This window comes from Bos taurus, chromosome 7 (genome assembly GCF_002263795.3).
Source record: "Bos taurus isolate L1 Dominette 01449 registration number 42190680 breed Hereford chromosome 7, ARS-UCD2.0, whole genome shotgun sequence".
Classification (NCBI taxonomy): domain Eukaryota; kingdom Metazoa; phylum Chordata; class Mammalia; order Artiodactyla; family Bovidae; genus Bos; species Bos taurus.
The window spans coordinates 13679346-13689614 of NC_037334.1; the positions used below are offsets into that span (position 1 = coordinate 13679346).

A 10269-nucleotide genomic window follows, 5' to 3' on the forward strand; every position below is an offset into this window, starting at 1 on the left:
TATGTCAGTGTCTCTTTTGCTGTCTCGTATACAGGGTTATCGTTACCATCTTTCTAAATTCCATATATATGCGTTAGTATACTGTATTGGTGTTTTTCCTTCTGGCTTACTTCACTCTGTATAACAGGTTCCAGTTTCATCCACCTCATTAGAACTGATTCAAATGTATTCTTTTTAATGGCTGAGTAATACTCCATTGTGTATATGTACCACAGCTTTCTTATCCATTCATCTGCTGATGGACATCTAGGTTGCTTCCATGTCCTGGCTATTATAAACAGTGCTGCGATGAACATTGGGGTACACGTGTCTCTTTCCCTTCTGGTTTCCTCAGTGTGTATGCCCAGCAGTGGGATTGCTGGATCATAAGGCAGTTCTATTTCCAGTTTTTTAAGGAATCTCTACACTGTTCTCCATAGTGGCTGTACTAGTTTGCATTCCCACCAACAGTGTAAGAGGGTTCCCTTTTCTCCACACCCTGTCCAGCATTTATTATTTGTAGACTTTTGGATCGCAGCCATTCTGACTGGCATGAAATGGTACCTCATAGTGGTTTTGATTTGCATTTCTCTGATAATGAGTGATGTTGAGCATCTTTTCATGTGTTTGTTAGCCATCTGTATGTCTTCTTTGGAGAAATGTCTATTTAGATCTTTGGCCCATTTTTTGATTGGGTCATTTATTTTTCTGGAGTTGAGCTGTAGGAGTTGCTTGTATATTTTTGAGATTAGTTGTTTGTCGGTTGCTTCATTTGCTATTATTTTCTCCCATTCTGAAGGCTGTCTTTTCACCTTGAAATAGGAAACTTTCTAAAGCATTTTGTTTCTGTTACAATGGGATTCCCAGATTCAAGTCCACTGGGCAACTTGCAGCATTAACGCATCCCTGAGGGAGAAACTTCTAACTTTGAAATCAAATCCTATAAAGGGGAAGAAAGAATTAGGGCAGAATCTTACAGAGCCCTGGGAGACTTCTTCATGAAGAAAGCTTTTTAATCTCCAGGGGGATAATCTGGACTGTAAATGTTTGAGCATAGTCAGATAAATTAAGAATAATTGGAACAAAGAAATTTGCCTCTCTTTACTACGATCTTCAGGGAAACAGCAGTGGCAGAAAGTTTCTTTTCTATTATTCTCCTTCTACCCCAAGGGAGCTTAATTGTTTAAAGAGTAGAGTGACAACAGGCCAATTTATTTAATGAGACAGCCTGAGAATTCAGCTACCAAAGTTCTCGAAACTTTTGAAATAAGCTTTCTGTGTCCCCAAGGCAAAGCATCTTGGGCTTCCCAGACATATGGTGTGAATTCCCTTCTTGGATAATCTCCCTGTACTTTCTGGAAGAAAATGTGTGCTATAGGAAAACAATCAAGACAACTAGGGGTTTCCATGATGTCATCTGAAAGAGGCAGGGTACCAAAGTAAAGGTTGGGGGTGGTATAGAGGAGGGAGATGTAAGCAATGGAGGGAAAACTTATTAGACAGAGTCCTAGGGACACAAAGAAGAGTAGTGTTTCTCATAGTTTTGTCTCCAGACCAGCAGCATCAACATCACCTGGGAGCTTGTTAGACATGCGCATTTTTCCTTCATCCTAGATCTATTGATGCTAAGTCAGAAACTCCAGCGTCAGCCCTAGCTCCTTGTGTTTAACAAGCCACCCAAGTGGATCCTATGGGTGACTAAAATTTGAAAACAACTGCCTTAAGGGATTTGTTGAAATGAGTGATGAAGGACCCTCACAAAGCTGCATCTTCAGAGATTTGAAAGATCTTCACCTCCAACATCTGATCAACAAATGATGATACATTTGTTGTCACTTTAAAATGTTTATCTCCCTTTCTTGTTTTCATTTTATGCATTTGTTTGAATTCTCAAAATAATATTAAATACTGTGGTTTATAGCAGTTGATTTTTGCATGTTTGCTAATTGCCATTTCTTAAAGCTTCCACATGGCACCCCACTCCAGTACTCTTGCCTGGAAAATCCCATGGCAAAACCCCATGGAGCCTAGAAGGCTGCAGTCCATGGGGTCGCTGAGGGTCAGACATGACTGAGCGACTTCACTTTCACTTTTCACTTTCATACATTGGAGAAGGAAATGGCAACCCACTCCAGTGTTCATGCCTGAAGAATCCCAGGGACAGCGGAGCCTGGTGGGCTGCCGTCTGTTGGGTTGCACAGAGTCGGACATGACTGAAGCGACTTAGCAGCAGCAGCAGCAAAGCTTCCACATGCCATGGAATGTTACCTCTCATTTGAAGATCAAAATTTATTATTTTAAAGATATATCTTTATTTTTCTAGCTTGAGATCCTGCACCCTTCCCTTCCACATATTCATGTACACATTGCCCTTTGCAGCAATGGCTGTTAAAAATGAACAAATACATTAAAAAAAATAATTTTTATTGGAGTATAGTTGCTTTGCAATATGTTAGTTTTCACTATATAGCAAAGTGAATCAGATATAGAATCTGACATATATATATATATATATACACACACACATATATATATATGTATACATATATCCTCTTTTTTGAATTCCCTTCCCATTTGAAAAAGTGAAAGTGTTAGTCCCTCAGTTGTGTCTGATTCTTTGTGACCTCATGGACTGTAACCTCTGTCCATGCACTTCTTCAGTCAAGAACACTGGCTTAGGTAGCCGTTTCCTTCTCCAGGGGATCTTCCTGACCCAGGGATAAAACTGGGGTCTTCTGCATAGGCAGTTTCAGATTCTCTAAATAGGCAGATTCTCTACTGTCTGAGTCACTAGGGAAGCCCTGACTCTAGTTAGATCTCCAGAATTTATTCATCTTCTATCTGGAAGTTTGGATCCTTTGACCAGTATCTCCCCATTTGCCCCACCCTTAGTCCCTGGAGAAACTGCTTGCATGAAATAAAAATTAGATTGGGTAGAGTCAACAGAGATAAGGAAAGAGATTTATACCATTGAATGTAGGAGCATGTGAGAATACATAGCTGGGATCTTTGATTCTTGATTCTAAAAATATTATGGAAAATTGTAATTCTTACTGGCCCTATTTTAAAACTAAGAAACTGACATTTCAATAAACTGAGCAACAAACTCTTTAGAGACAGTAGATATTAATAGTTTCAACTACAATTCATACTTAGAATTACAAGTTGATTCAAGAGAGGGGTTATGGACTTCACTTTCACGTGTGCTCAGACGCTTTAGTCACATCCAACTCTTTGTGATCCTATGGACTGTAGCCCACCAGACTCCTCTGTCCATGGAATTCCCCAGGCATGAATACTGGAGTGTGTTGCTATTTCCTCCTCCAGGGGATCTTTGACCCAGGGATTGAAGTGAGACCTCCCTCACTGCTGAGCCACCAGGGAGAGGAATATAAAAGAATTTGTAAACCATGTCTTAAAACTGCCACAAATTGTGTCAAATATGGGTTTACTGAAGGAGCTACATGGAGAATAGCAGAGTTCCTGCAAAGCTCTTAAATCAGTAAGACATGGAAAGAGACAGAGAGAAAGAAGTTGGTAAACTGTTCACCTCTTTTGCAAGGCACTCACCCAGTTCCACTCTCCTTATTTTCAATCCATGAAGCAGATGGTGTTCCTTGTTTCTGTGCATTATGGCACTTGTGGCTCCCCTGAACATGCATTCCATCCCTTCCAAGTGTGACTGCAACTGTCTCCAAGACCACAGGGCTTGATTTTATTCTTGTCCCAACTGGCATCAAGTTACTCCAATTGAAGGTCCTGCCATTTTGAAGGCACTGACTTAGAGAAAGATACAATCTCCATGACTCAAGATATTCAGTTCCCTTATGGTTGTCAGGAGGAGGGCATGGCAGTATCCTTGCCTGGAGAATCCTATGGACAGAGGAACCTGGTGGACTGCTGTCCATAGAGTGGCAAAGAGTCAGACACAACTGAAACCAGTCATGCATGGTTGCCGGAGAAGAAGGGAAGGGATACTTTGAGAGTTTGGTATAGACATGTACACAGTGCTATATTTAAAAGGGTTACCAACAAGGACTTACTGTATAGTACATGGAACTCTGCTCAATGTTATGTGGCATCCTAGGAGAGTTTGGGGGGAGAATGAATACATGTATGTGTATGGCTAAATCCCTTCTCTGTTCACCTTTCAGGATCCCAACATTTGTAATTGGCTACACCCCAGTACTAAATGAAAAAAAAAAAAAAGATATTTAGTTACCCCTTCTCTCTGCCAAGTCCTAAGAGATTAAACTCTTGGAGAGAGATAGGAAATGAATGGCCCATCCGTCTCATACACTGTCCAACTTAGCCTCTGCTTGGGACCAATTTGTACTTTCCATAGGTTCTGCATGCTGGAAGGAAGGGTGTTCAGGGTTCATTTCAGTTCAATCACTCAGTCATGTCCCACTCTTTGCAACCCCATGGACTGCAGCATGCCAGGCCCCCTTGTCCATCACCAACTCCTGGAGCTTGCTCAAACTCATGTCCATTGAGTTGGTGATGCCATCAAACCATCCTATCCTCTGTCATCCCCTTCTCCTCCTTCCTTCAGTCTTTCCCGGCATCAGGGTCTTTCCCAATGAGTCAGTTCTTTGCATAAGGTGGCCAAAGTACTGGAGCTTCAGCTTCAGCATCAGTTCTTCCAATGAATATTCAGGATAGATTTCCTTTAGGATGAACTGATTTGATCTCCTTGCAGTCCAAGGGACTCTCAAGAGTCTTCACCAACACCACAGTTCAAAAGCATCAATTCTTCAGCACTCAGTTTTCTTTATAGTTCAACTCTCACATTCATACATGACTACTGGAAAAACCATAGCTTTGACTAGACAGTCGACAAAGTAACGTCTCTGCTTTTTAATATGCTGTCTAGGTTGGTCATAGCTTTTCTTCCAAGAAGCAAGTGTTTTTTAATTTCATGACTGCAGTCACCATCTGCAGTGATTTTGGAGCCCCCCCAAAATAAAGTCTGTCACTGTTTCCATTGTTTCCCCATCTACTTGCCATAAAGTGATCAGACTAGATGCCATGATCTTTGTTTTTTGAATGTTGAGTTTTAAGCCAATTTTTTCACTCTCCTCTTTCACTTTCATCAAGAGGCTCTTCAGTTCCTTTTCAGTTTCTGCCACAAGGGTGGTGTCATCTGCATATCTGAGATTATGGATATTTCTCCCAGATATCTTGATTCCAGCTTGTGCTTCATCCAGCCTGGTGTTTTGCATGATGTACTCTGCATATAAGTTAGATAAGCAGGGTGACAATATACAGCCTTGATGTACTCCTTTTCCTATTTGGAACCAGTCTGTTGTTCCATGTCCAGTTCTAGCTGTTATTCTTAACTTACATACAGATCTCTCAGTAGTAGATATAACAGTGTTCAGGGTAGCCATCCTGTTACTGAACCAAACCAGGGTTCTCTTGCCTGCATCCAGAAAAGCCAATCTACTAACTTCAGGTTCAGGTAAAGGAAAGTGCAGACTTTATTTGCAAGGCCAAACAAAGGGTATAGGCAGCTAATGCTCAAATGGCTCAGACCTCCCTGATGGCTTTCCAGGAAATGTTTCTAAAGACAGGGTGAGGAAGAGGATTGTGGAGTGCATGATCAGCTGGTGCACAGTTCTCTGATTGGTTGGTGATGGAGTAATCGAGGGTCAGTATCATCAGCCTTCTGGTTCCAACCAGTCTTCTGGGCTCTTTGTGCTTGTAGTCAGCATGCATTTAAATTCTACCATCTGGTGGGGATTCAAATATGTTCAAAACAACTCAAGCATATGGCTCAGGTTATAGCCAGCATTGGGTTGCCCAGGTGGCTCAGTGGTCAAGAATCTGCCTGCCAATGCAGGAGACTCAGGTTCAATCCCTGGGTCAGGAAGATCCCCTGAAGAAGGAAATGGCAACCTACTCCAGTATTATTGCCTGGGAAATCCCATGGGCAGAGGAGCCTGATGGGCTACAGTCCATGGGGTTGCAAAAGACTCAGACATGACTTAGCAACTAAACAACTACAATCAGCCCCTATATTACTCTTTGTTCCAGGTTCTTTCTTTGCAGATTTTTTTTCTTGGTTTAGGTTCAGGGTTTGAAGAAGCAGGTTTTGCTGAAAACCTGGCAAACTGTCTGGTAGGCCCCTATTCAGTTACTTTGGATCCATCCTTCCCCTATGTATTCTCTGGGGATTTTCTCTTTGGCATAATAACTATGTTCCTATGCTCATGCAGCTAAAAAGTAAAGCAGTGGGCTGGAACTGATGGCATTGCTGCTAAATAATGTTGCCCCCACAGCTGCTCAGGCCCCTTGAAATCCTTTTAAAGGTATATTTTCAGGATTCATCAATTCTGTGTATGTATATGCCCCAAAGTATTGAAGGCAGGAATTCAAACAGATTCTTGCACACCAATGTTCAGAGCAGCATTAATCACAGGAACCAAAAGATAAAAACAAGCCATGTGTCCATCAATAATGTAAGAATAAACAAAATGGGATATATACACACAATGGAATATTATTCAATCTTAAAACAGAATGAAATTTTGATAGGTGTTGCAGCATGGTTGAATTTTGAAAACATTTTACTAAGTGAAATGTTTACCATTAAGTATTTTAATGTCAGACATAAAAGGATAAATGTTATATGATTTCATTTACATGATATATCTAGAATAGGCAAATTCATAGAGACAAAAGGTAGAAAGGAGGTTTTCAGGGTCTGATCAGAGAGAAGAATGGGGAGTTGCTGTTTAATGGATTTAAAGCTTCTGTTTGGATGATGAAAATGTTATGGAAATAGATGGAGGTAATGGTTGCACAACACTGTGAATGTACTCAATGCCACTTTTATACATAACTTTTATACATAAAAGTGGTTAAAATGATGAATTTCATTATATATACACATATACAATATAAAATATACAACATGAATATTGTATATATTGTATGTTGTTGTTCAGTCACTAAGTGGTGTCTGACTGCAACCCCATGAACTGCAGCATTCCAGGCTTCCCTGTCCTTCACTATCTCTCAGGGTTTCCTCAAACTCATGTCCATTGAATTTGTGATGCCATCCAACCATCTCATCCTCTGTTGGCCTCTTCTCCTGCCCTTACTCTTTCCCAGCATCAGGGTCTTTTCCAATGAGTTGGCTGTTCCCTTCAGGTGGCCAAAGTATTGAAGCTTCAGCATAAGTTCTTCCAGTGAATATTCAGGATTGATTTCTTTTTGGATGGACTGATTTGATCTCCTTGTTGTCCAACGGACTCTCAAGAGTCTTCTCCAGCACCACAGTTCAAAAGCATCAATTTTTCAGCTCTCAGTCTTCTTTATGGTCCAAATCTCACATCTGTACATGACTACTGGAAAAACCATAGCTTTGACTGTATGGACATTTGCTGGCAAAGTGATGTCTCCTCTTTTTAATACACTGTCTAGGTTTGTCATTGCTTTCCTACCAAGAAGCAAGTGTATTTTAATTTCATGTCTGCAGTCACTATCCACAGTCATTTTGGAGCCCAAGAAAATAAAATCTGCAACTGTTTCCACTTTTCCCCCATCTATTTGCCATAAAGTGATGGGACTGGATGCCATGATCCCAGTTTTTTGAATATTGAGTTTTGAGCCAGCTTTTTTACTCTTCTCTTTCACCGTCATCAAGAGGCTTTTTAGTTCTTGTTCACTTTCTACCACAAAAGTGGTATCATCTGCATATCTGAGGTTGTTGATATTTCTCCTGGCAATCTTGATCCAGCTTGTGAGCCTATATGCAATAAACATAAAATAAAGTAAAACTGTTGTTGCTCAGTCACTAAATAGTGTTTGACTCTTTGCGACACCATAGACTGCAGCACGCCAGGCTTTCCTTTCCTTCACTATCTCCTGGCGTTTACTCAAACTTATGTCCACTGATTCAGTGATACCATCCAACCATCTCATCCTCTGTCGTCCTCTTCTCCTCCTGCCCTCAATCTTTCCCAGCATCAGGATCTTTTCCAATGAGTCAGTTCTTCCCATCAGGTGGCCAAATTATTGGAGCTCCAGCTTCAACATCAGTCCTTCCAGTGAATATTCAGGGTTGATTTCCTTTAGGATTGACTGATTTGATATCCTTCCTGTCCAAGGGACTCTCAAGAGTCTTATCCAGCACCACAGTTCAAAAGCATCAATTCTTTGGCACTCAGCCTTCTTTGCCATTCAACTCTCACATGTATTGTAATTTTCTTTCAAAAGTAACCCCTCAGTTAGGACTTCTCTGGTGGTTCAGTGATTAAGAATCCACTTTGCAATTCAGGGAATACAGGATGTATCCCTGGAAGGGGAACTATGATGCATGTGTCATGTGGGTGCAACTAAGCCCCCATGCCACAACTGCTGAGCCCTTGAGGTCCGGAGCCCTCTCACTACAACTAGAGCATTTGTAGGCTGCAATGAAGATCCTGTGTGCCACAGCTAAGACTCTATGCAAGCAAATAAATAAACATTTTTAAAAAGTAAATTCTCAAACTCTTCTCCTGGAGATGTTGAGTAGGTAAGTCTGGGATAAGATGGGAAGCTATATATTAACAAAAACCTCAGTCAATTGGATTATTTTTCACTGTCAACACTTCATTTCATTTTCTACCAGTCTCTTCTCTATACATACACATTTTTTACACACACACACACACACACACATACCCACAATTAGTATAATTTTGTACCTATGTTTGTGTAAGTTTTCTTCTTTTCCATTAGTTTTATGGTAGTTTGGATAATACTCAAATTATTTGACTGTGTGGATCACAATAAACTTTGGAAAATTCTGAAAGAGATGGAAATACCAGACCACTCGACCTGCCTCTTGAGAAATCTGTATGTGGGTCAGGAAGCAACAGTTAGAACTGGATATGGAACAACAGACTGGTCCCAAATAGAAAAGGAGTACGTCAAGGCTGTATATTATCACCCTGCTTATTTAACTTATATGCAGAGTACATCATGAGAAACGCTGGGCTGGATGAAGCATAAGCTGGAATCAAGATTGCCAGGAGAAATATCAATAACCTCAGATAAGCAGATGACACCACCCTTATGGCAGAAAGTGAAGAACTAAAGAGCCTCTTGATGAAGGTGAAAGAGGAGAGTGAAAAAGTTGGTGTAAAGCTCAACATTCAGAAAACGAAGATCATGGCATCTGGTCCCATCACTTCATGGCAAATAGATGGGGAAACAGTGGAAACAGTGTCAGACTTTATTTTTCTGGGCTCCAAAATCACTGCAGATGGTGACTGCAGCCATGAAATTAAAGGACACTTACTCCTTGGAAGGAAACTTATGACTAACCTAGACAGCATATTAGAAAGCAGAGATGTGACTTTGCCAACAAAGGTCCATGTAGTCAAGGCTATGGTTTTTCCTGTGGTCATGTATGGATGTGAGAGTTGGACTATAAAGAAAGCTGAGCACTGAAGAATTGATGCTTTTGAACTGTGGTGTTGGAGAAGACTCTTGAGAGTCCCTTGGACAGCAAGGAGATCCATCCTAAAGAATATCAGTCCTGGGTGTTCATTGAAAGGACTGATGTTGAAGCTGAAACTCCAATACTTTGGCCACCTGATGTGAAGAGCTGACACATTGGAAAAGACTCTGATGCTGGGAAAGATTGAGGGTAGGAGGAGAAGGGGAAGACAGAGGATGATATGCTTGGATGGCATCACCGACTCAATGGATATGAGTTTGAGTGGACTCCGGGAGTTGGTGATGGACAGGGAGGCCTGGTGTGCTGGAGGTTCATGGGGTCACAAAGTGTCAGACACGACTGAGTGACTGAACTGAACTGAACCCCAGGACAGTGGTTCTCAAAAGATTGTCGTGGGGACTGGCAAAATTTGGAAACTTAAAAAAAATCTAAACTACTAGAGCTAAGCCCCAAACGTTGTTGTTGTTTAGCCCCTAAGTTGTGTCCAACTCTTATGTAACTCCATGGACTTTAGCCCACCAGGCTTCTCTGTCCATGGGATTTCCCAGGAAACAGTACTGGAGTGGATTGGCATTTCCTTCTCCAGTGGCTCTTCCTGATCCAGGGACTGAACTCGAGTCTCCTGTGTTGGCAGGTGGATACTTTATCACTAAGTACCACCCAAAAAACTCAACCCCAAATCTACTGAGGCAGAAATTTCAGGTAGGACTCAGCAGTGTGTGATGTAACACATTCTCAAGATAATTTTGATGCAGGCTTAAGTTTGAGAACTGCCCTAGTGAATCCTGGGGCCCTTTGGTACTCTGCAATCTTTCTAATGTGGAAACTACAAATCC

The 10269-nt window shown here is 41.3% G+C and overlaps 1 pseudogene; it reads right to left on the bottom strand.

Annotated features, from left to right (window-relative positions):
* Nucleotides 1-848: 848 nt before the first annotated feature.
* Nucleotides 849-6238, bottom strand: LOC104969075 (high mobility group nucleosome-binding domain-containing protein 3-like; annotated as a pseudogene).
* Nucleotides 6239-10269: the final 4031 nt, after the last annotated feature.